The following is a 27,474-nucleotide window of genomic DNA, read 5'->3' as shown; positions in this document are numbered from 1 at the left end:
GGGGACTGCGTGGACCAGCATCCCTTAGCTAGCGCAGCTGGTGCCTCTTCCCCCGGCGGCCACGCCCACCGCCCTCGGCCGATAACCTTTCGCGACACCCGCTTCGCGGGTGCCGCTCACAAACGGATTTCGAACCTGCCGCCAAACCTTGGGACTGCACGGAGCACTTTTCAACCCGGGACATCGTGGAACAGCACGTCTCCCCACTGACTGCATTCGCTGGTGTGAGCGCCTTCTGCAATCGGCAGAGGGAGTCACCGCTCCCAGCTGAGAGCGTCGTGGGTAGAGACCAGTGGGGGCCCATAGCACAAGGACACCGACCGGGGTACTGCGAGGACCAGCATCCCTTAGCTAGCGCAGCTGGTGCCTCTTCCCCCGGCGGCCACGCCCACCGCTTACACGGACATAAGTGGCGGGATCTCCACCGCGACGCGGGACGCGTGCGGGGCGGAGCTCGGGGCGAAGACAGGGCAAAGAGCGGGCCGTTTGAGGCCGTTCGAGGATCGGAGAGCCTGGCCTGGACCCTATCCCCCAGGTCCTTCAGTCCTCCTGTCAGTACACCTCCTTTTCTCATTACACATTAGTTTAGTAAGCCACGTTAGAACCAACCTAGTACTATGAACACACGGGCCAGCCGTAGCAAAGCCACGAAGGGTGGAAAGATGGTAAATGGAACACTGGATGACTTTATTACTAGAACAAACACCGCTATCGATCACGAAATTTCCAAAATGCAAATACGTGTTTCTCTGGACCTAGAAGCAGCTAGAAGACTGTCCCAAAGCTTTGCAATGTCTAAGAAATCTTCTCTAGGTCACATAGCAACAGCAAAAAGCCCTGAGTACCCATTAATTCCTCGCCTTATTACAATGCACGCCGAGGTCCACCAAACCCCACCCCTATCGCCCGGGATGTCTGCGACCTCAAGTCTTTTCCAATTGCAAAATAGCCAAACCTCTCCTCTGTATGCTAGTGACCCGGTTCCTGTCACCCATACTGATTCAGCCCCTATCCCGAACCCTCCCAGTACTATTGAGGAGTATGTTAATCCCCAGGGTTCTCACTCTAAGGGCACAGTTTACAAAAGGAAACGCACTGTAAGGTCTGCTTACTCACGGAAGAAGGCTAAAATTGCCAGGGTACACTGCTCAACCAATGCTAACTTACTTAAACAGGGAGTAGTAGCAAGAACTGTTGCCCAAGACTCGGTCCCTCCAAGCGTTGTTGAGAACCGCCTAAGCCTGGACCCCAAAGATACTGTCGCCACCCAGGTGAATACTGGGGCGCAACCAAGGGAGGTTGGGGGAACTGATGAGGAGTTTCTAAGAATAGTTTGGAACTCTCTTAAAAAGCTACTTACCCCGTTAGACCTAAGACTCTCCCGCATTGAAAACCACCTTTTAGAGGTGGAAAAAAGTATCCTAACCCTAACAAGCCTTAGTCTTCAAAATAACAAAGGGCCCGCCACAGCCGAAGAGGACACATCCATCATTATGCCAATTGTACTGCCATCCAGTAAACCAATACCCAAACCACGCACAAAGGGCATTGAACTTAAATCCACCAATACCCCCATTAAGCCCCCGTTAAGCCACCCTTGCAGCCCTTACAACAGCCAATTAAACCAAACAAAGAGGCAGTTGCCCAAAGGGCGAACGACATCAAGTATAACCAAACTACCAAGCAGGGCCCACGTAATGCCGAGAATTTCCGTGGGGGATACATTGATTTACCCCCGGATGCAAGGCCTTACGTGGTAGTATTAGCGGGTGTTCCCGAACTGGGGAGTCCCAACCAAGAAAATTACTGGTCCCTTAAAAACAAGGTTATCCATTGGTTGAACACTAACAGGCAGATCCCAAGGCATCTGAGAAGCAAAGTCCTAATGGTGCGTAGAGTTGCCTGGATAGGACCCTCACGCAAAACTATCCAAGGCGACTGTATTGTAGTCTCCTTTGAGGATCCACAGACTGCACAATACATTTGTTCATGGAACCCTGGGGAGGTCAATTCACCTATTGCTGTAAGACCCTTAACATTCTTTTACCCCCCACGCCCTGCTTTAAACTATGGGGGCAACTGGTCTCATCCTCGCTACCCGGCACGTGGAGGGGCGAGAGGGGATTGGCAAGGTTCTAATAGGTGGTGGCATGGAGTAGAAACCGCCAATAGATTCGGTTGTTTAGAAGAGGTAGACTGACTCCCTCTGCCTCTCAATTTACCCTATGGAGCCAAAGTCAAATTGCCTCCAGCAACCATAGCTTCCCTTATCCCTGAGAGCAGCCTAACTGGGTGTAGCCCTGCTATGTGTTTAACAGAGAAGCCCGTTAGGTCACTGTCCAGCGCCCCAATTTTCCACCTTCCAAATAGCCATCTACCCGACTACTTAATCCTAGATGTTGAAGCTGACATGGGGCTGATGAGTAACGCCTCCCACAAGGAAGTTCAGGCACTAGCTATTTCGCCATCATGGTCACCCACACTTGCACCAATTTATAGTGACAATGTAGTCCTTGCACCCGCTCCCACGGTAGGCAAACATTCAGCTGGGGTGGGGTCTCATCCCAAAGTGGGTAATTTTATAGTAGATATTATGTCGCCACCTGTAGTCAGGAGCCTGGGCCTTCAGCCCATTCCCCCTGTAAATGTTCCAACATCGGGAGCGAGGGCTACTGGGAGCACTGTATTGGATACTGCGCTCCGGATCCTGAGTTGGAACGTAGCAGGTCTTGTTCGCAACCTTGATATTCCCGACTGGAACACCTTTGTTGAATCCTTCGGGATTTGCATATTGCAGGAAACTTGGTGTTTAGAACCACGTCACAAGGTGGGTTACACTACCTACTTTGTCCCTGCATTACAACCATCTGGCACCAAAGGGCGCCCATCAGGTGGCCTCTTAATCTGGGTTAGTATTTCTCTGGGCCTTTCTATCAGGCACTCACCTACTAAATCCTCTGATTTACACAGAATTTCAGTTAAAGGCCCGGGGGAAAAATCTGGAAATATTTAACATCTACCTAAGGGGGGCAAGGGGTGGTATCTCCATGTTGCCACTGACAGGTATAGAGGAAGAACTCGGAACTTGTAATGCCAACTCTCTTGTTTTACTCGCTGGGGATTTTAATTGTTCTTTCGAACCTCTCTCCAGCGAGGACATCCTAGACACTTGGGAGGAAGACACTAGGAGAGGTATCCCCTTACTAACACTCAACCCTATTAAAAAATGGTCACAGGGGGCCATAGATCTTAATGCCCTTTGTATGGAATTTGGCTTAAGGGCAACCAATGGCAGATCCAAATCTGATCCCAATGGGGCACATACTTACAATAGGGTTGGTTACACTTCTCGGATCGATTATATCCTCCTTAACCACAAGCTTTGGGCTCACCTGCTCGACATGGAGGTCTTAACAACCACTGATAGCGATCATAACCAACTAGCACTGACACTGTCTTCTCCTTGGAGGGGTTCAAAGCCAAATCCTCCCCCTCACTTATGGAAATCGACGCATGATGTCTGCCTCTCAAACTGTGGAAGGAGGCTTAAATGGAGAAAAGTTGCTATGGATGAAGGGAAAATGTCATTAGCAAATTCCATAATGTCCAACGCTAAAGCGGGGCTTGACGCCATGAGCCATGGAAATGCGGATGTCCCGCTCCTTTTCGTTGAAACAACCAAAGCTCTGGGAGAACTGTTCACTATGCCCCAGTAGATGGGAGACGAAAGGGTATAAATACTTTAAAAGGTGGAGCATCCTGGTTCACCCCTGCCTGTCGCTCTGCAAAATGTGAACTCATCAGAGCAGTGAAATCCAAGGATGCCAACCTCATAAAACTTGCCAGGAAAAGTTATCGGAAGACACTTACCACGGCTGGGCTTGAGCACGAATCTCAATTCTGGATTGACCTAAAAGTGGCAAGCTCCAAGAAAGACTCGAAGGGCTTTTGGGACCTGGTGAGATTGAAAAACAAACCCGAAGACTCCCTTATGACTTGTAACATTACTGGGGAGGTGTGGTTTGCTCATTTTTCCCAGCTCTATTCTCCAACTGGGGGTCCTACATCCGGCCCCATGGCCCAACAGCCCGGCGCTCACTCTCACCCCAACAGCTCAGTTCTCAACGAGGCTGTTCTTTTTACCATCAAAGAAGTTGAGGGGGCAATCAAGTGTCTGGTCCCGAACAAGGCCGCGGGGCCCGACGGAATTCCAGGCGACTTATTAAGGGTCAGTACACTAGAGAGGAGCAGTCTAATCGCCGCACTTCTGAATGCTGTTTTGATGGGCGGGTCCCTCCCGGACTCATGGAAGGGAGCGGAGGTCGTCCCTATTTTTAAAAAAGGGACCCGGGATGACCCGGCAAACTATCGCCCAATCAGTTTGCTTGATTCTACGCAGAAGATAGCGGGCAAAGTAGTTCTAGGAAGGATTCAACAGTGGATTGAGGAGGAAAGTATCCTTTCGGACTATCAGGCGGGGTTTAGATCAGGCACTGGTACTATCGAGCAAACTTTCCGGCTCTTAATGATCCTCTGGAAAGTGGTTGTCCTGGGTAAGGGCAGCTTGTACCTTGCCTTCATAGACTTACGAACTGCGTTCGATCTAGTCCCACGAGACCAACTGTGGTGCGTTCTGGACACAATGGGCATTTCCCAGTATTTATTGAACATGTTCATAAAACTACATGAGGACAACTTTGCTCAGATCAGGTGGGGAAATCAGGGCCAAAAAACATCTCGTATCTCTGTGAATAGGGGAGTCCGCCAGGGTTGCGTGCTTGCCCGCACTCTATTTTCCTTATACGTTAATGGAGTGGTGGAGCATCTTCTTAAACATCCTGCTGACGCACCTTCCCTGGCTGGCAGGAAAATCCCTACTCTCCTCTTCGCAGACGATACCCTCCTGATCTCAAAAACTCCAGTAGGTCTGCAACGCCTACTCACCGGCTTTAAGGACTTCTGCGACGCAAGGGGTCTATCAATTAATGTGAGCAAAACCAAGTTCCTGGTCCTGAACGCTCGGAAGAAAACTGTCATCCCACCATCTCTGGATTCTGTCCCACTTGAAAGGGTAAAGGAGTTTGACTATTTGGGCATTCGTCTTAGTGATTCAATGAGCTGGCAACCCCACCTTCAAAAGGCATCGCTGACCCACAAGAAGGTGGTAGGGGCACTTTTGAAAGAACAACGGGCCTCGGTTCTCAAACCCATTGGTCCTGTATTGGACATTTACAGGGCAAGGGGGGTGAGCGCAGCCCTTTACGGATCCGAACTATGGGGCTTCCAGAACACAGACCTTTTGTCCAGAGCGGAAAACAAATTTCATAGAGACCTTATGGGCCTGCCGCATAGCACTCCTGTTCTTCCAATCTTTCTAGACGCAGGTACTCGTCCCATAGGGGACCAGGCGAGGTTGCGCCCCCTCCTCCTCTGGGCTCGCATCTGGAGGGTACCAGAATTGCCTAGCTATGCTGATGGTCTAAGGGAACTGCTCTCAACACCTGGTTGGTCCAAAATCCGTTGGCTTAAGGAAGTCAAGTGCCTTCTCATCGAACTTGGCCTTGAGGACGCGTGGGCTAATAGATCTGCCCCGCCCAAACAGCAATTAAAGGCGCTATATTGGTCATGGGTGATGGACACCAGAAATTGTAATTCCAAACTCTGTAGAACTTCTGTCGAATTTCTCTTGATCAAGGATGTCCCTTACTGTGAGCCATATTTAGACCTGATTACTAAATCTTGGGACAGGGCACTATATATTAAATTCAGGTTGGGGTTACTGCCAGTGGGAAAACTGATTGCCAGCTGGAGGGGTTCGTCGCACTTATCTTCTTTTTGTCCTTTTTGTAATAGTAGGCTAGAGTCTGTGCCCCACATACTTTTCGTGTGCCCAGCTTATTTTGCCCCGCGCCGCATCTGGCTAAAGCCTTTGTGTCGGAGTTTCGGAACTAGATCCCATCTTGAGGCTCTACGAATTTTAAGATCTGACCCCTGCCCTCTGTTTGCTTTCTGTCTTGCTAAATTTTTGGCTTGGGCATGGCGGATCCGTTCATTGAGGCTATCAACAGTACCCTAATAGCCAGTTGACTATCCTGTACCAATGTCCATATCGTCTTCATGTAAATAACGAAATGAAATGATTTAGTATTGTGCTGAGTTTTTAATATTTTAATATATATGTGTTTTTGTAATGCTTTTTAAGATATGTGCAATATATCGAAATAAAGCTTTCAATCAATCAATCAATCAATCAATATGCCAATAAATGCAGGAAAGAAAACTCATGCCACACTGAGTCCTAAAGGGAGAACAGGTGTCCCTTCCCAAGGAATGCAAATAGATTTTATTGAGATGCCTGCTTACAGTGGGCTGAGATATGTCTTGATCATAGTAAGAGTCTTTTTGATGTGGGTGGAAGCCTACCCAACCCTAAAAAATGATAGCCTCACTGAAGCAAAACTTTGTTTGTGAGAATTTAACCCATGGTCCATACTTTGCATGATTTTTCTGGAATCAGAGGGGGGGACCTATTTCAATAATGAGGTCAGGAAGATGATTTGCACAGAACTAGAGATTGAGCAACGATTGCATTGCAGTTACAGAACTGAAGCTTATGGAATAGTAGAACAGGTCACTGGATCCATTATGTCTCGATTAGTAAAGGTTTGTGCTTCAAAATCACTGAAATGGCCAAATGCATTGCCTTTGGTGCTAATGAATATTCAGTGTATCCCAGATAGAAAGGCTAGCCTATCTCCACAAGCAAGCAATCCTGATGGGTAGGGAAATTAGACTGCCTGCTGTACCTGAAAATGCATCTTTAAACAGCACAGATGATATGATACTTGGTCACTGCAAAGGATTGGCTGATATGGTCCATTCTGTATCTTACCTGCTTACATCTGCTTCAATAGATCCTCACCAAGAATAGTGTCACATCCTCAATCCTGGTGATTGGGTCATGATTAAGAAGGAAGTTCAGAAGAAATATTTGGAACAAAATGGAAAGGACCCTTCCATATTACTCTGATGCTAACTAATGCTATTAAGTGTGCTGAAGTTCCGAATTTGGTGCATGCCTCTCAGACCAAGAAAGTGAAAAACTCAGAAAAGGCTATTGTTTTCTTTGATCTTAAACGCATAGCATTGGTGACTCTGCCAGCACCTGAGAGACTACCAAGACCAGTGGTACCATTACCACAACAGCAGCAAGGAGAAGAAAGGGGTGATGATTTGGAAATCAAAAAACAAATCCAAGTGCCTGAAGTCACAGAAAGAGGCATCAAAGTCTCTAACGAAATAGAAGTAGAGACTGATTCTCAAAGCGAAAATATTGCTGGTAACTTATCAGTACAGCGAGAAGACCCAGATAAAGGAACTAGCACTGGGATAAAGAGAGTCATCCACTGAGGTGAATGGCCACATAACTATAGACAAGAAAGATTAAGAAGGAGTATGTCAGTGGATCAAATACCAGCAACTATAACTGAAGAGACTGAATCCAGTGATGAAAGTGATATAGAAGAAAAAATAACAATCTCAAAGAAGATCAAAGAGAGCAAGAGTTTCTTGTCAAAGGTATTCAGCCCCTGAACTGTCATATTACATAGTTAGCATACTCAACGTCACATTAGTTGAGTTATGTGATATGAGATCTGAACTGTATTGACATTCATGAGATAGCATTGAAAAGGAACACGGAAAAGTCAAAATTGAAAATTGAGAACTACTGAGAGTTGAAAAAAGAATAGCAATAACTGACTGACGAAACTGAATTTTCCTGTTAGGACTTTATTATTTTAGGTTCTTATTTTACAGAATATTATCATAAGCCAGAGTGTGCTATAGAAGAGTAGTGACAACATTTTAGAAGAACACAGAGTGGGCTTAAAAAAATGTTTAATTAGAGATCTGAACTGCTGAAGACGAATCATTCTGAAATGCTACTTGCAACATTTTACAATGAACTGTTGAACCTAATTTCACCTAATCTGATTGAAGAGAAATGTGTTTCGTTAGAAATAAGTGTAAATATATTATGTGCTCAATCTTCATAATACCAGTAGTAATGATTACTATAGTACTAGTGGAATTTTATTTAACCCCAGAAGTAGAGCTCAGATCAAAGAATATAACTAAACAGCATACATAGATTAATGATCAAGACCAACTAAAAGCTTCTTTTGTTAGCTACAAGAAAGATGATTTCTCCACAAACCTTTACTCCAGACTAGTACAAGAATACACTAATGCTAAAGATGCAATGTGTGCACTCACTTACCAACATCTGCATCAAGAGAAGTCACTTATTATCACATTCCACAATCATATGCTATATCTTGCATTAGAACATTGGAATGTTGGAAGCCCCATTTAAAAGAATGGAGAAGCTCCGGGCTTATAATGGCTGGTATAAGCCCGGAGCTCCAACATTCCAATATTTCATTGTTTACAGCTCTGGCTGTGAACAAAGGCTTCAGGGAGCCCGAGGGGATTCCAATCCCCTTGCGATCCCTGACGGCTTTGTTTTATTTGTTAGAACATTCTGCCCTCTAGTGGGATATATTAATAGCCTTATAGCCCTTCGTAGCAGGGCTACACTGGCAATTAAAGTCCCGCTGATTTGTTAAAGTCCTTTGCCTTCGGCTCGGGCCTTTAACGCTGCAGCAGGCCTTTAATAGACAGAATTTGTAAATTCCTTAAAATAACCCATTGCTCCTCCTATATAGCTGAGGAAAGTGAGAAAATTTGAGGTTTTGCAAAGAACATTTCTGATCTGGAACCTGAGTTAGAAGAGTTGGAAATGCCTAGGGCCTTATTTATGAGGAATCGGCATAGGGCAGCACTACAAGTCTTCTTACTGCGCCGCCCTACACCAATGTGAAAGGGCAGGAAAGCACCATATTGATGAAATATGTTGCATTGCTGTCCTTTCCCCCTGCTCTGGTGCTCAACTTCCTACCTAGCGCCAATGAAGGCCACCTTGTACCATGGTGGAAGGGGGCCTACAGTGAAGGCAGGATTGTATTTGTGCAGGAAGGGGCATCTTCCAGCACAAAAATAATCCCAAGAGGCATTTTCCTCTTGTTATGTGTGCTGAATGCAGCACAGATGGAAACAGTAAAAAACAAGGAGAAATAAAAACATTTCTCCTTGTAACACATGCTGAGGGGAGGCGTAAGGTTTTGGCACTGCCCGAGGTTTACTTGATTAAGTAAATCTGGGTCAGCTGCAATATCCATGGGTGTTGCATGGGTATATCCACCGCAAAGCCCATGGAAAGACACCTAGGCACAAAGTAAGGCAACACAGAGACTTGCTCTGCTTTGTCCTACTCCGTATTTTTTAGGCCATGCAAAGCCATGCAGGGTGGGTTTGTGTCACCTCATAGATAAGATTGAGGGGCTTGCACCTCCAGAGCTTAAAAAAAGTGATGCTCCAGTGGTGCAAGACTTTCAGAAGTAAATCCCCTAGTGTCTTTGAAAACTTTGGAAAAGGAGTTCGTACAATTGGAAGTTGGTGTGCAACAGCAGGAGGAGGTATTTTAAAAGCTGTTTTTATGCCTGCAATAATTACAGAGCTTTGTCTGCTATTTCTATATGCTTTATTGGTGAACTGTAGGTTTAATTTCTGCAAAAGAAGGGAAAGAGAACAAAATAGGATATTTGAAAAAGAATTAGGATTAAATCGTTTGATAAATGATGATTACATGAAATCATTAAAACTTCAGGGACAGAAAAGAAAAAAGGCAAGACTCAATAGCAGATGAAAGTGCTCTCTGAACAAATTCATGTGAAATTAAATTAATGAGATGGTTAAGATAACCAATGGATGAGGGAAATGTGAAAGATGAAAACCAAAATTAAAATAAATTAATGCAGCCCATAAATTGTCTTAAATATTAACGTGAAAACATACTGTAAAATGACACGCAGTCAAAATGTGCAACATATATTAGGCAGTCTTATTCACTGGTAGGCTGCTGTTCTATTTCTCTTTTACATATAGAAGCTTTAGAAATTGTAGAACTATGCAAAAATGTATTTGATAGCTTAACCTTAATGTGACCTGCTTATAATCTTCATCATCACTGCAGAATGTTCAGGTTTTATAAAGTGTATTGCGTTCTTTAAGTTACATGTTCTCATTTGCACCAAGCTTAAACTTCCTATCTATCTATCTACTGTTCATAAAAATACTGAATAGAGAATTGAATATTTCCTCAGTAAATTTCACCTGAAAGACGAAAGCAATACCTTACTAGAAATCTGAAAGCAAACGTTTCTTTCTTTAGTATACTTCATTGTCACGTAGTGAAACATTGAAAAAAAGATAGAATAGACTCTGCATTACGCTTCCATGAGAACCAAGGTTAACGCTTCCAAATGTTTAGTGATGTCTGTTACAATTTTGATAGTAGACAATTGACTTCAGGTGTTTTTCATGAGAAAGGAAGAATGACGCCTGCTCACCATGAAGAGATGTCTTCCTATTGGACCGAGTTATCTAACCTGCAACAATGTTTTCACTTGTCTTCTTGTCTTTTAAATTAGTGCCAATTTCTAGATAGAGGCTTAAGCTTCTTTATTTGTGGCTTCTTTCAGAGAAAATGCTCATAGACACTCTGGGAGACTTTTGACCACCCTTTTTGTTCCTGATGGTTGTAGCTACTGCTCCATCAGTTGCCCTACATTTTTCCCTGTTGAGGCATTATTTGTGCAAATTACTACAGCAACTGTATGCTGACTTTCTTTGGATATTGAGACTCGGCTGAGATATATGAACTACTCTTTCTGGGGAGTTTGAATAATTCATTTTATTTTTTAACTTTATGCTCCTTTGAGCCTACTCTTTTCCTGAACTCCTAATGGGTTCTTTTAGCTTTCATCTGGACTTTTATTTATAATAGGGATTAATTCATTTAGAGAGCCCGATTGTAATTTTTCATTAACATTGATTCTAACCATATTTGTCTTGATACATTTCTGAAAAACGGATTTATCTGATTTGCTAACTGAATACAGAGACAGATAAGATTACTAATCTATTTATAAGAATGAAGGTTTTCAAAAGCAAGCTAAAAAATCTCTTTATTGACTGGAGAACTGACACATTTTGATGTTGAGGCAAAGATCTGTTGCCTAGAAGAAGAATTTGGTGCGGAGTTGGAGCCCACTCTTGTAAGTTGGAGGTTGAACTAGTACCGAAAATTAACCTATTGAACTCTTACTGTGCTATCACACCCAATTAACACCACTCCAAGATCCACCCTGACGACACTTTGTGTGATCATGTGCAATTCACTTACATAATGTATGGTATGTTTAATCAGTCATGAAGTCTAAAGTTGTGACGCATGATGGATAACACCGCTCTCCTAAGCCTCAGGTTGTCAGAGTTGAGCAACTTGAAATATGTCTATTCTGTCTGTGGTCACGGTTGCTCGGCTGTTTGGCCTGTTCTTGTAACTTCTAAATCATATGAAGCTGAGGTCTGCTGTCCGAGACCTGTGGCTGGAGGTTGTATCAAGGTTGGGAGATACATTTTATATCAAAGCCTCGAATGTGTGCTTTGTGCAAAGCGAGAGCAGAATCTCTGATTTCTAAAGTAAACACCTGTAAATTCGAAGTAATCTGAGATATTGCTTTGCCATCTAAAGGCAAAGGGTGTGCCTTCTGTGTTACACAAGGGATAGCTATGCTCTCTGAGGCCTAAACACACGTGTCCTATATCATCTGAGGATGCCTTTTCTATGTGAGTCCGCAGCATGTGAGAACTATGCACCTCTAAATTCTTTAATGTCTGAGCGATATCTCTGGTTTCTGAGGCCAGTGCTGATGAGCCATTTGTCATCTTGGCAAATGCTGTATTTTGTGAGGCTTGGGCCTGTATGTTCTTTGTTATCTTATTGATTGCTCTTTTTAGTGAGTACTGTGCCTGTGAGTCTTTTGTCATCTCAGTGGTAGAACTTCTCTGCGCGCCCTCCTGAGATGTTGCTTCTCTGTCACCTTGGGCTAGCACTCCTTCGTTACTCCTGAGCCTGTTACCTCTCTGTCACCTGGAGAATAGCTCTGTTTTGTTGGTGCTGAATCTGTATATTCTTTATTGCCGGAAGTATCACACTCTTGTGTGAGTCCTTAGCCTGTGAGTTCTATGTCAACGGAGGGCATTTCTGTCAAGGATGTTATGAGCAGCCATCTCAAGTTTTCATCTCACTGAGTATTCTTAAGATCGTGGCAGTTAGTGTTAAGCAAGCACAAGGAGATGATGGACGGAGCGCTGTAAATATTTAGACACTCACCCCCAGTCACAGATCTAGATTGAATCCATCATCGTTCTTTAGCTCACTTCACCACCCCAGTTCAGACCCAGCTATATGCAAATCAGTCTTGACCCTGTGCCTCATGGGAACAGCCCAGCCCAAACCGCCAAGCCGTGTCTTCGCTGGACCAGAAACAAGCATCCTGGGACCGGTTTCAGGCTAACAGCCCTCATCAGCCAGGCTATCTTGAATCCAGTGTCAAAGTGAGCCAGGGACCCACGTCTGGGCATACCCTGCCAAGTTAGTATTAAGCAACATGCAGTGACAGAGAAGACCTCTCACACAAGTGTCATCAGTTTGGCACTGTCACTGGCACTAAATCCAGTCAAGAACCTTGAGGCAGTACACACCCCAGTAGTTAAAAAAAATACACTAAGGAATATGGATGACAAAACTGTTTGTAATTAAATTCCCTAACTACTGTCCATTCGCAGGCAAACATAGTTGAATGTGGAAGTTCCATAGCATTGTAAAACAAAGATAACACATTATGCTCATGTGCCTGGCTCTTGCCCCAGCTCTGCCACATTCTGCTTCAACAGACTTTTACAAAAAAGCTTTTGGTGTCTTTGCGGCCTCAGATAATAGCAACAAATGAATAATAATATGTACATTAGGGACTGTAGGTCAGTCCTCCGCATCCATTGGTCTGCGTTACTATCGCTCACATTATGCTTCCAAGCACAAGAGCATACAGCCTGAGACACTAAGTCAGCCCTCTCCAGGCATTTGCGCTTTGGATGATATGTAACTGCATATCTACTTAAAAAGAAGCGCTCTTCCGTGAAAGAACTGGCGGTTCAGTAGATTACCAGAGACTTGAAATCGTACATGTGTATTTAAATATTTTGACCCTGGCTTCAGGTACCAGTAATTCAAAGCCGAAAGTACATTTTCTTTATCGAAGTAAGGGTCACATTTTCGTTTTATATATGTTAAAATTAAAAAGGATTTTTGTATCTGCTCTATGTACGCCGTCCTATTGGGATGCCCCACACTATTTTAATACAATTGCACACAACAGTATTTATTTCTTTCAATGGCCACCACTTTTAGGTTGTAGCCTATTTTAGTATGTAGAAATAAGTAAACGAGTGCTTTTGGGATTTTGTTCACAAATCTTAGTCAATAGTTATTTGTACTACTTTTGTTCAACCATGATTAGTGGTGAACTTTTGATTAATCAAACAAAAAAGAAATTATTTTCTTTTAAGTAAACAATTATCTCACAGACATAAATTGTGTAACACGGAGCAATCTTTTCTTCAAAAAACATATGTTTAATATCTGCACAACTACAGACAAGGGAATTACATTCAGGATCAACCAAACATAATGCTCGAGGTGCTACAAAATAACCTGCGAAACAAATGTGTGAACATCCATTCCATGAAATTACCAAGGTAATCGATCTGACAAAACAGAAAACGATTTCTTGAGATCAACAAATGTTTAAGGAAATAGATATAGCAGTCTTTTAGTGTGTGGTATATGATTGCAATAAAAACACATTTTAAAAAATGTCATCATAGCACTAGCTTTCCAAGGGCACACCTTTAGACTTTGCATATGCTTGTTCATTCTGTTGTGGTGTTTATATCCCTTGCAGGTGGTGATCATCCCTATTAGGTAACTGGCATTATGAGCATACATTGTACACGCATGCTAATTTCTGGGCATCCTTGGCAGCAGTGTGCAAGTCTGTGGAGCATATTACCAAGGGCCTTATCTGCCGCTTTAGCAGGAATTTTTCCGGCTAAAGCGGCGATAATTTTATCGCCCTATTACCTAGCTCTCGCTAACACCAGTTAGCGACAGCTAGTAGGAGATAGCGACCATCTCGAGACCCACATTGCATGTCAGCGATAATTATCGCTAATGACATGCAAAGTGGGGGTGCCAAGATGTTAGCGACTGGAAACAGTCGCTAACATCGCTATCTCCTATTAACAACTTTTGGAAATATTCAGGCTAAGCGTGAATATCTCCAAAAGCTAACACCTGCCCAGAGCAGTTCTTAGCCATGTTATCCAATGGTAGGTGGATAACATGGCTAAGAGCATTAGCTCGTAATGCATGAATATCGCTGACTTTTCAGCGATATTCATGCATTTCGGACGATTTTTATCGCTTAGGAGATAAACCTTGATAATAGCAAGGCTCCTAAGCGATAAAAATAGGCGAAGCACGGCGATATAATTATAGCCGCTATCCAAGCCTAGCGATAATTATCGCTATTGCTTGGTAATATGCCCCTGTGTCCGCGTGGATGTTATGTACTAAATCGAAGTCCTATCGGCAAGGGATTTGAGTGAAGGTCATGTGTGTGGCACTTCCTGTGTGATAGCTGTGATGGTGCCTCCTGCCGTAGCAAGCGATACGCAAATTAGAGGGTCTCGAATTTACGGTTTCTGTCACGACCCAAAAAATCCTAGAATTTGCCCTTATAATGGTTACAGAATATTAATATTGACAAAGGTGTGGGGGGGGGCAGTAAAAACCATAATATAGAGAAAGGCAGAGGAGGGGAGGGAAGAGTTATTGGTGAAAAGAAGACCGAGAAGGATTTCAGAGAGGTAATGGGATTGGAAGCTGCAAGGGAGAGAGAGAGAGGCAAGTGAAGAAATTAGGAGGGAGAAAGGAAGAGGCCAAGATAGGATATAAGTGTGGGGGTAATACAAGAGGCGTCGGAGGATGGTAACTTGTGAGGAGCACAGATAAGGAAAAAGTGAGGGACTCTCTGAAGAGAAGAGAAGCAAGTAGTCAACAAAATTGCAATAGGAGAGACTTAGAGGACTTGGAAATGAGTGAAGGGGAAGATTGTGCTGGAAGCATAACCAGGAAAGAGGAGAAGGGAATGTCTTAATAACAACTGCAAGGACAGATGAGGAGTTATGTAGCATAAATGTTGGAGTACAGAGGCAAGAGACTGTTAGGGCGGTGGAGTAGAGAGACCAGGAGGACGAAGAAAGAAGATAGTGGCTACTACAGGAACCACGAAAAATGAAGTGATATATTTCATTTCCAAGATATCCGAATGAAACGCTAAAAACTAAGGGGCAGATTTATGATGCCCTTGCGCCTCCTTGCGCCGCAATTGCGTCACTAAATGTGACGCAACGGCGGCGCAAACATTGCGCCCTATTTACAACGTGACGCATCTAGGAGATGCGTCACGTTGGAAACCCCTGCGCCATAAGGAGGCGTTCCTGCGCAGGGGGGGCATTCCTGCGCAGGAACGCCTCCTAAAAGTGGCTGAGTGAAATCTATGAGATTTCACTCAGCCACTTTCTACGTCAATTCCTTACGCCTGCTTGAAGCAGGCGTAAGGGTGACGCACAATGCATTCAATAGGTGGCTCCTGTGCATTGCAGGAGTCATGTCGCACTTGCGACATGACTCCTGCAATGTGCCGCCCGTACTCCGAGAGATGCGTCACGCATCCTCACTTCCTTGCACCATGGTGCGCCGCATCATAAATGCGGCGCACCATGGGTGGCGGAGCAGTGGCGCACTGTGGCGCATGTTAACTGGCGCATCCCTGGGGATGCGCCAGTTAACATAAATCTGCCCCTAACATTTTTACAGCATGTTAGCACTTTCAGTCTCTGATAGCGAGAACGTAAGGCTGAGCCAAAGCTGCAGCCGCTGCATAATCCTACCCATCAGATGCTTCGTGTGCAGAAGCAATAAATATCAAAGCACCGTCTTTGTGGGATGGTTGCTGGAAGATGGGACCATCTGTCTGTAATTTTCCGATCCTGTGAGTGAGACTGCGGTTCATATTTTATCCGCCGCAGTACATAGCTGTCATCTCAGCAGGGATGGAAGTGGGAACAGAAAAGATAATCGAGCACGCAGAAGAAATCATTGACATTGGTAATCAAGGCAGTGTTCTTAGTTATTCTCAAACGCCCGTCAGAGGAGATGAGGCAAAGGCCTCGATTACGAGTCCTAAGTACTTGCATTGCTATTTATTGATACATAATGATAGCCTGCGAATTATTTGCCTGGTGCAATGAATTACCCCAATGACGAGTATTGCCCCAAACATGAGACGTAAAATGCGGATTGCGGTGCTAATAGCCAAAAAAATAACCTATACCAATATTTACTAGACCTCATTCACCCAGCAGATTTTGCAGGTTTGGCCTGCCGATTTTTAGTGAGAGAAAAACCTGATAGTTGGAAAATTCTGTCTAACTTATAGAGCACTAGTAATCAAGCCCTAAATCTGAGCTTAAACAAACTTATCACCTATTTGACTTATGTAGTAAAAAGAAGGTTTAGACCTGAAAAATTGTACATTTTGCTAGGTCGAAATGGAAGTGTAAACAACACAACAAGGCTGCAAATGTTTGAAGGGCTACCTAACAGGGTGGCACATTTAGTGCTGCAGGCCCACTCATAGCATTTAATTTGCAGGCCCTAGGTGCATGGAGTACCACTTCACTAAGGCTTTGCAAATGCATTAAATGTGTAAATTGGGTGTTATTCAATTTAACATTTTTAAAGGCGAGACCACGCGCATGTTAGCACTGGTTAGCCGTGGTAAAACACTCAGAGTCCTAAAGCTAGAAAAAACGAAGTAAGTGAAAACAGCAGGATGAAAGGCAAAAGGTTGAGGGAAAGCCACGCTTAGGATGTCAGGTCCAGCTTGCTTCCCCCTGCTGAAAGCAGAGATAATTACCCATCTCACAGGAGTTCTCGTTGCTGAGCCGGAAGAGAGAGATCATTAGCAGTGGCTATGCTCCATCGTAAAGCCCATTCCTTGTATGTAGATGGACAACCTCAAGAGTTTGAGGTTTTCACCACTCATCTCCAATAGACATTTGAAGGGGGTCAAAAGCAGTCTTGCATGCCTCCATCCAGATCACCTGTCTAACCTGGTTGTTAGAAATCAGGTCTGTCAAGGGAGCAACAATGGTACCATGCCCCTTTAAAAATCTCCTGCAGTTGCTGGTGAGGCCCAAGAAGGCCCTCACCTCAGTCTGGGGCTTGGGGGGGTCACCAAGCAAGAATGATTTGTAACTGGGCCTGGGGGGGGGGGGGCTGTACCTTGGTGACCCAATGAGACCACTGGACCATGCCTTCTCTGACACCTTCTTCCCCTGATAGTCATGACTGAAGCCTGAAGCACATCGTTGAGGAGGCACAGCTGGTCCTCTCAGCTGGAGCTGAAGACTGCAATGTTGTCCATGTATGCAGCACTGAAGTTCTCCAACACAGCCAGGATCTGATTGACTAACCTCTAGAAGATAGCAGGGGCATTCTACAACAAGCAGGAAATCACCCAAAACTTGAAGTGGCCTTCTGGCAGACCTCTCTCTGGTCCCCTCAATTAAGGCAATCTGACAGTACCCAGACAACAGATCAGTTGTGCTTCAGAACTTAGCATCCCCTAGCCAATCAATGAGCTCATATTATGTTATGTTAGAGCTATTTACTATAGCGCGCAATGCACCCCGGGGCATCTCTGCGCTGCTGCGGATCAGAACAGGAAAAAGGTAGCTGATGGTTCAGAATAGGTGGGATTCGAGTAGTTTCCTAAACTTACAGTATTTGGGAGTGGATCGCGAGGGGAGTTTGTTCCATTACCTTGGGGAAAGATATGAAAAGGCCTTACTCCTGGTGTGCGTTTGGGGTATGCGGGGAACACTTAGTAAGGCTTTATCGCCGGTCCTGAGATTGCGACTAGGAGAGTATGCTGTTATTTTTTTCCGGAGATATAACAGGCCTTTGCCTTTTAAGGCATTGTACGTTAAGGCAACAGATATTAGAGTAGGAGGTTCCAGAGGGGCGATTCAGAATAAGCCTGGCCACAGTGTTTTGGACCACCAGGAGCTTGGAGAGCAGTGATTCGCTAGCCTATGCCAAAAGGGCATTTCCATAATCCAGTCCGCTTATCACCATGGCCTAGACCAACGTTCTATGGGCCGTGGTAGGGAGGAAGGGAAAAATTCTGCACAAAAGGCGCAGATTGTAGTAGCATGCGCTCGTAGTTGCCACGATCCGACCTTTCATCGTTAAAGCCTGATCCAGTTTTATCCCCAGGTTCTTTACTGTTTGTTTGGGCACAGGGGTACCTCCCAATTGGTGAGGCCACCGGTCATCTCACCAGATGGAGGGGGCTTTTTCAAGCAGCATGATCTCCATCTTTTCTGCGTTAAGCTGGAGACAGTTCTCGGACATCCAGTTGGAGATTGCTAACATACCTGATGCAAAACGTTTTTTTGTTGTTATCAAGTCTTGGTCTAGAGTAAACACCAGCTGGGTGTCATCGGCGTATGACATTATGTCAAAGCCGAAATGCTCTGCGATCTTTGCAAGCAAGGCCATATAAATATTGAACAAGGTGGGGCTCAGGCATGAGCCCTGCGGGACAACCTTGTCTAAGGTCATTTTACATGTTGAGTACGGGCCCAGGATGACAGTTTGCTGTCCGTCTGTCAGGAACTGCTGAAGCCACTTTCGCAATAGACCCTGCAGCCTTTCCAAAAGCCTTGAATGGGAGATGGTTTCAAAGGCTGCGAAGAGGTCTAATAAAACCAGTATTACTGGCTTCCCTGCATCCACCCCCAGTCTCAATGAATCGGCCACAGCCAGAAGCACGAGCGGCATACGTCTCAAAAACCATCATGGAAGCCACTAATATGCCAAAAACCTTATTCAATAAAGTGAAAGAATTGGCTGGTGCTCACACTTTAGCGGTAGCTCCCCCACTAAACACTCAACAATGCCAGGCTTTGGCATGCTTTTTCACGGAAAAAATGGACAAAATCATCCTAGACATAAACGCCAACTATGAAGAACTTTCCCCTTCCTCTGACTCAGAATTAACTCTCTCCTGTGCCAATATACTGGATTCTTGGCCTGCCCTCTCAGCAGAAAGTGATTCTTAAAACAATCAAATCCGGCTCCCCCAGGGACCCCATTCCAATCAAAATCATTAAGCTACTTGACGATAGCTCCTTGGAAATTATTGCAAACCTTTTGAACTCCTCGCTTGACCTTGCCACTGTCCCAACCTTATGGAAACACGCCATGGTTGCGCCTCTCCTAAAAAAACCTACGGCAAACCCGGAAATCCTCGCCAACTACAGACCCATATCTCTGCTCCCTGCCTTCTCCAAATGTTTGGAGAGACATGTTCATTCAGTTCTATCCACTTTTGCAGAAGATAACTCACTTCTACACCCCTCTCAGTCAGGTTTCAGGGCTGGTTTTTCCACGGAGACCGCCCTGCTTGGAGTCACCGAATACATTCGTAAGCTTCTTGATCAAGGTCAGACTGTCGTGCTCGTGCTATTAGATCTGAGCGCGGCCTTCGATACCATTTCCCACGAAACTCTCATTAAGGAATTGTACAAAAATGGCATACGCGGAAAGGCACTAGAATGGATTCGATCTTTTCTGGCGGAACGAACCTTCCAAATTACTTCTTCACAAGCCTTTTCAGACACCCTGTCAGCCCCCCATGGAGTGCCTCAGGGATCTATTCTCAGTCCCCTATTTTTTAACTTATATCTTAGACCCCTGGCCGACCTTGTCGAGCAATCTGGTCTTACCCATATGACCTATGCCGACGACTCCCAAATCATTTTCTCCCTATCCGAATCCTGTCCAAATTCCCCTTCTCCACTTAAAGTAGGACTCCAAAACATCCTTAAGTGGATAACAAGAAACAAATTAAAACTCAACGGTGAGAAGACAGAGATTTTGGTCCTAGGAAAACATCGAGATTTGTGGAATCCCCTACACTGGCCTGATCAGATGGGCGCTTTTCCCACCCCGGTAACCCATGCTCAAAATCTGGGATTCATTCTGGACAACTCTCTTTCCATGAATCAACAGGCCAGTAAAGTTACCGGTCTTTGCCTCACCATAGTCAAATGGCTGAGGAAAATCCTCTGGATGCTGCCTCTTCCCACGCAAAAGACCGTAGTCAATGCCCTTATAACATCGCGGCTTGACTACGGCAATATTCTGTATCTGGGTGCCAATAAATCAGTAGTCGGCCGGCTACAAATGATCCAGAACGCAGCAGTCCGTCTATTGTGCAATGTTCCCAAAAACTCCGGAGTCTCGAGTCACCGCAGGGAACTCCATTGGCTCAGGGTTGAAAACAGAATCCGCTTTAAAGCCCTGAACTATATGTTCAGAATTAAAGCAGGCTCGGCACCGAAATACCTTCTAGATCTAGCCCACCCCTACACTCCCAAGCGTAACCTTCGGTCGCAATCGGCGGCCAACTTCTGTGTGCCGAGATTTAAACTGGCAAGAATAGGTGGCAGATCTTTTGCTCATCTGGGACCATCCCTCTGGAACACACTCCCTCTCTTCATTCGAAAGGAGGAAAATTACGCCAGGTTCAGAAGGCATGTCAAGACCTGGCTATTTGAACAATAAATCTCAATAGCCAATATCCTTCTCCTGTCTTTCTAACTAGCTGTGTCTAGGCGCCGGGAAACCCTTTTTGGGTAGCTGTTGCGCCCTACAAATGGAAAAAATAAATAAATAAATAAGCACCGTCTCTGTGTTGTACCCTGGTTGAAAGCCAGATTGTGAGGGATTAAGGATATGGTTGAGTTCAAGATAGGATCCCAGCTGTTTGTTTATTATGCCTTCGAGCTGTTTGCTCAGTAGAGGTAACAGGGATATTAGGCGATAATTGCGGAGAGATTTTTGGTCCAACGTTTTTTTTTAATATGGGCCATATCAATGCTGCCTTCCACTCTGTTGGAATTATGCCTGTTTTTATTGAGCAATTAAAGATCTCTTGGATCACTGGAGTGCAGCAGGTAACTAACAGGTACATTATTTTTGGAAAGCAGAGATCCCGGGGGGACCCCGACTTAGCTGCAACCAGAAAACTGTGTATTTCCTCTAAACTGATAGGCTTATATCTGTCAAATGCATGGAGGATTGCTTTAGACTGCTCTTCTTTAGAGATAGGGATATCTATGTCCTGCAAGGGAGCAGTAAGGAATTTTGAGTAAATGTGAGAACTTTTCTACTTGAAAAAATTGACCAGAGAGTCAAAGAGGTCCTGGGATTCCGCAGGAGACTGAATGCACGCTTGTGGGGAGATACAATCATGTACTATTTGAAACAGAGAAGATAGTGGAAACTTCCTAAGTCATAGCACCTAATCCAAATCACTCCCAATTATGACACCCTTACTATTTTGTGTAAAGGGAGTGTGTGCACACCGACTGACACCCACTATCACAGTGCTAGTTCAACAGGGAACTTAGAAGGTAATGTATAAACGCAAAGGTGCACACCACAATTTTTTAACAGTCAAAGTGGTTCTAATGATCACAAAAGTGTTTTTTCTTGATTATAGTTCTTTTTATTCCAACAACAGTATAAATTCAGACAAGCGTTGTACAGCCGACGCGTTTCGTCCACTGGGGACTTCTTCAGGGCTGTCATAAAAACAAACATGTAGACATACAATTAAAAACATATTTAAAAAGACTCATGGTCACAAGAAACAGCCAGGTGTAGACAATCAGTATATAGCAATCTTATTTACACACAATTACAAGCAAGCTATATTGCTGAACAGAAGCCAACGTCAAAATCATTGGGCCCAATGCAACCAATACCATTAATTTCTATCATACATTATTTTAGGAAAAAGATCACTCCAACATGATTCAAAATATTTGTACGATGTGCATAGTAGTACACCATCACTATTGTAATACAAGTTTAAGCGGCAGCGAGACTCACATGAGAAATATCCACGGTCTTGGACATACAATCCAAGGTTTCAATGTTCCTTACTCTGCGGGTAATGACGGGCAGAAATTACGCATAGAGTAGCCCCGTGGGGTAACGAGGTTTACATGTGGGGGGGAAACATGAAACATCTAGGATGCAGACCATTGGACTAATGGTCATTGAATATGGTATTCTGCAAAGAACGAGCGCTGCCTACAGGACCCTTTTGCTGGCAGTGTTGAGGATAACTGCAACCCTTTGAGACCCGTCCCTGTGCCTCTGCTCACCCGCCTCCCGCCGCCAGACCCGTGTTCCACCTTGGGGTCTGGCCGCCGAGCGGAGCGCGGTGTTTGGGCAAAAAACGACACTACCCACAATCCTGAGCGGCACAAACCGCGTCAATCGCGCGCCAGGAGGCGCTTAAATTGAAAGTCACCCCCGTCTCGCGGGACGCCGGGCGAAGCCCGGGCCAAGGGCGGGCCCGTTTAAGCCCGTTCAAGACTGTGATAGACTGGACTGGGCCACGGTATTTCATTTTTCTTATTTTTCACTCGCCATCTCCTGTTAGACACCGTGTTGACCCACGCGCCTGTTGCACATTGCGGCCAGCTTAGATTATTCATTTACTGTTGAATTCGCTTCTTACTGTGCAGTAATGAATAGGGGTACTAGAAGGAAAAAGACCCTTAAAGTCACTGAGATAACTGGCCCTATAGACCTATTCATTACCAAGACCAACGAAGTGATTGAGAAAAGTATACATATGTTAGAACGTAGGGTATCACACGAATTGGAGGTTGCGAGAAGATCATCTATGGGGCCTCTAGCTTCTGCCCAAACTCCTATCCACCAGGGACCGATTATTCCGCTGCTTAATCAAGCAGAAAATATTAATGTATTAATACACACGGTCCCAAATACTGTGGATCTATCTGCTACCCAATTGTCACTAGGGTCTAACTACAGTGAGGATTTGGAAAAAACACCAGATTTACAACTTTCCCACAACCATGTGGATACATCAGAGCCACATTCTACGGGTAGGCGGGAGGGTGCTATAGCTAAGAGGCAAAACACAGAGACGATCTCACATGAGATCATACCTGATCCACACAACACCAAGACCTCTCTCAATCTAAACAGTGATACAATTGTGTTAGATCAACCGACTCCTATTACCAAAAATGCTGATTACATCTTGGCTTCTCAAAATACTGATTCGCGAGAGATGTCAGAGGCTCGGGGAGCCGTGGGTGGCATACAGGAACCATGCACTGCATGTGTAACACTACACGATTTCCTCATAAATAGCATGGGGGAGCTGTTAAAACGATATTTGCAACCCATGGAAAAGAGCCTTATGATCATTGAAAAACAATTAGCGAAACTAAACACCCCAGTATTCACACAGAAATCATTAGGCACACTTGCCACAGGGGAAGGGAAACCTAAAGAGCCAAGTAAACCGGCCCAACCTTCTTTACCAGTCACCCGACCAAAGCCTCTTCCGCTCGAAAGAGCCGTAAATTCTCAACCCATCAAGAGGGCCATACAAAATACACAAAACACCCCAAAATCCACCCTAACAGAGGGGAATGGAAAAACAAATGGCATTATTGATAATTCCCAAATAACTCCGGTTCCCTTGGAAACAAACACTCAGCCAGCCAAGCTGAAGGAGGCTCCACATATAACACACAAAGCCCAGTCTTTTCAACCTCAGGCCAATGAGAGGAAAGGCGCTAGGTATAGGCGTCCGATACATCTGCCTCCTGAGGCGACCCCATATACCGTCATCCTTACTGGGGTCCCCGAGTTGGCAGATAGTATAGACGAACCCCCATGGTCACTGCGTAACAAGGTATTGCAATGGTTGAGTCAAAATAGACCCCTACAACCATCAAATCACAGTAGAATCAACTCAGTGAGAAGAGTGTTTTGGATTGGTGATACTAAAAAAAGCCTACAGGGCGACTGTGTCATAGTCAACTGTGATGCCCCCTCTACAGTTGACTATATTTCCTCTTGGCCAGCTCTAGAGAAAAGGGGGGGATTGATGTACAGCGTCTCTCCTTTTTTTATCCACCTCTAAATACTTTTAACTATGGCGATTCTACCAGTTGGGAGGAAGTCCAGGACTGGCCTTGGACACAGGTGGGGCACTTCAATAGAAATAGAAATAGGAACAGTAATAATTACTGGACCAGAGGATGGGATGTTCGCCCCTGGTTACCCAGAAGAGAAGAGCCAAACCCTGAATATTGGAGGGGCGCCCCCACAAGGAACAGGTATGACTGTTTAGACATGGTCGATTGACCAATAATGTTAACAAAAGGGGAACAAGTAAATTTAGTCCATTCAGTTGAGATCCATAATGATGATCCCCAGATTCATAGTATCAACATCTTGCCATCAGGGAATTTACCTGATGCCCCAGTCGGGGAATTACTGCTCCCAGTCCAGCAATTATCAGAACAATTAATTATGGGTTTAACAGGTGAAGGACCTTTAGCCCATGAAAAACTTAACAGCTCGAGTATATACTTAAGTTTGCCGGATACTATACAAACCCAAAAAGAGGTAGAATATAGTGTAGAGGGAACTGAGTCATCAACTCCTCAGGCAGAAGCCAGTTCACAACACGAGGGTAAAACCAGATTAAAAATAACATCCGGGAATATTGCAGGGCTAGGCAAAAAATCAAGGGACCAGCTATTTTTAACCTTTATGGAAAAGCAGGACATAGTTTGCTTACAGGAGTGTTGGGACCAGGAGCAGACTCATATTGAGGGCTTTAGCACCTTCTATATTCCTTCTGTACAGGGAAATCGAGGTAGAGGCTCTGGGGGTCTGTGTATTTTTGCCTCTAATTTGTGCAATATAAAACTGACCTCATACGAGGCGAGAGGACCTAAAGTAGGTGTAGCCAGTTCACTACAAGGACTTGCGATCAAAGCAAAAGGGCGGTCCCTTTTCCTGATTAACATATACAATAATGTGCCAAAAGTTGATCTCAAAGCCTTAATAGCTGAGCTTATTGCATTGCTAAAGAGAGGTGGGCGGGACGCAGATAGCATCATCATAGTAGGAGATCTTAATTGTCATCTATGTCCTTACAGCGACACAAATAATTGTGGTATATTTAACTTAAGAGGGGATCCCACCACACATTTTGAACACTCTACTTTGGGCAACATGTTAAATCAACTTATGCATGATTGGGATTTGGGTTTTGCCAACGAACTTTGTGAGCCACCTGTAGCATTCCAGACAACCTTCTTTGGTCGAGGGGCAGGCACTGTAATTGATTACATCTTAGTGTCCAATATGAATCAGGGCTGTTTGGGGGGGTTTGATACGGAAGATCTGGCATTAAGTGACCATTTTCCGATTAGCGCCGGTATCTCTGTAGGAAAGCCCGGGAGCCATACAACAAGCACATCCAGTATACTTCATTGTCACTCGGTCTCTTTGGCCAGGAAAAATGGATATGCCATTAAATGGGCGAAAATTGACTCCACAAATTTTTTGAAGGACTTAGTCCAGAAAGAATTGAAACATTTTTCTACCTGCTTAGAATTTAGCACTAATCCCCAGCTGATTATAGTGGCTTATGATAGGATAATTGCCACTATAAATGACAAGCTAACTAAAAAACAAAAGACAGGAGAGGAAAGAAGATTAGTCGGCTGGTTTAATTCTGCCTGTACTAAAGCCCATAAAGTTCTTCTACAGGCATTAAAGACCGTCCCAAAAGATAGTGGTTTAGTTAAGGACACCAGGCGAGCCTACAAGCAGACCCTCCGAAGTAGACAGGAGGAACTGAAAAATCAAGCATGGGAAGCTTTGATAAAGGCAAGTGCCTTACGGGACAACATCTCTTTCTGGAAAGAAATTAATGCCCCCTTCTTCTCGGATAGTAAGGCTGACTCCATGGAGATAGCCATAACGGAAGATGTGTGGGTTAACTACTTTACCTCCCTATATAAGAAAGATTCACTAACAACGACTCCACAAGATGATCTGAATACTGGGCAGGTGGAACAGGCACCGATTCAAGTTAGTTTCCAAATAAATGTAGTTATTACCCCTTTAGAGGTTGAGCAAGCAATCTGCCAGAGTGCTAATCTAAAGGCCCCTGGTCCAGATGGAGTTCCCATTGATTTATTCAAAGAGAATGTAGATCTTTGGGCTCCCTTACTTGCAAACGTAATAAATGCTTATAGCAAAACAGGTTTTCCCGACACATGGCATGAAGCAATAGTAATTCCAATATTTAAAAAAGGGGACAGGCAGGACCCAAAATGCTATCGTCCCATTTCCCTGCTAGACACTCTGATGAAAGTTGCAGGCAGAGTGTTGTTAACTAAATTACAAACCTGGACCAAGAGTAATGGGATTCTTTCGAAATTCCATAACGGCTTTAAGACCGGCCTAGGCACTGTAGAGCAGGGTTTAAACCTGGCCCTAATAACGAGCAAATATATTGGAGTAAAAAAGGGAACCTGTTCCTAACATTCGTCGATCTAACTTCGGCTTTTGATTGTTTAGATCACAGAGTGTTATGGAAAACCTTGATTAAAATGGGGATAGACAAAAACATGTTATATTTTATACAGGAATTGTACAGAGATGCAGGCGCCACGGTTAGATATGGCAAAAACGGAGAGCGAACTAGAAAATTCCCAATAGAAAAGGGTGTTCGACAGGGCTGCATCCTTGCGCCATTCCTTTTTAATTTATATATTAATGAGGTAGCAGTCTTTTTAAATGACCTAGAAGTGGATTACCCTAAAATAAATGGCCTCTCAGTCCCACTATTATTATATGCTGATGATGCGGTGATTATGGCTCGCACACAGCTGGGTCTTCAGAGGGTCTTAACGGGATTCTCAACCTTTATGAGCACCAGAGGTCTAAAAATAAATGTAGGAAAAACATTTACAATGTCTTGTACTACTAGAAAAAACATACCAGACTGTAAAACCTTTGTTAACAATACAAAGATAGCCACGACCAAAACATTTTCTTACCTAGGTATTATTTTTAATAATAGGGGCACATGGACATCAGCAATTACCTCTCGGAACCTGGCCTTTTCTCGCACGATAGGTGCTGTTAAACAATTTGCTAAAAGACTGGGAGGGAAACCTGTAGATATATTACTCAAGATCTATGCAGCTAAATGTGTCTCCACTGCTGTATATGGGGCTGGCATCTGGGGATTGGCAGATTGCACCCAAATACAAACAGTGGAAAACGCATTCTTGAGGTACCTGCTATCAGTCCCACGATCCACGTCTACAACCATATGCCATAACGAACTTGAGAGAGTTCACATCACTGATTTGATAAAGATAGCTCCAGTTATGCTGTGGTATAAGATCTGGACATGTGAGGATACAATTTTCAACAGGGAA

The 27,474-nt window shown here is 44.4% G+C and overlaps 1 long non-coding RNA gene across 3 annotated transcripts in view; it reads left to right on the top strand.

Annotated features, from left to right (window-relative positions):
• LOC144825071 (uncharacterized) overlaps positions 1 to 27,474 on the top strand; it is a 349,012-nt gene that overhangs the window by 41,457 nt on the left and 280,081 nt on the right. The window lies entirely within an intron of this gene.

Source organism: Lissotriton helveticus, chromosome 3_1 (genome assembly GCF_964261635.1).
Source record: "Lissotriton helveticus chromosome 3_1, aLisHel1.1, whole genome shotgun sequence".
Lineage (NCBI taxonomy): Eukaryota > Metazoa > Chordata > Amphibia > Caudata > Salamandridae > Lissotriton > Lissotriton helveticus.
The sequence above is the reverse complement of the archived record's forward strand: the minus strand, read 5'-3'. Positions and strand labels throughout refer to the sequence as shown.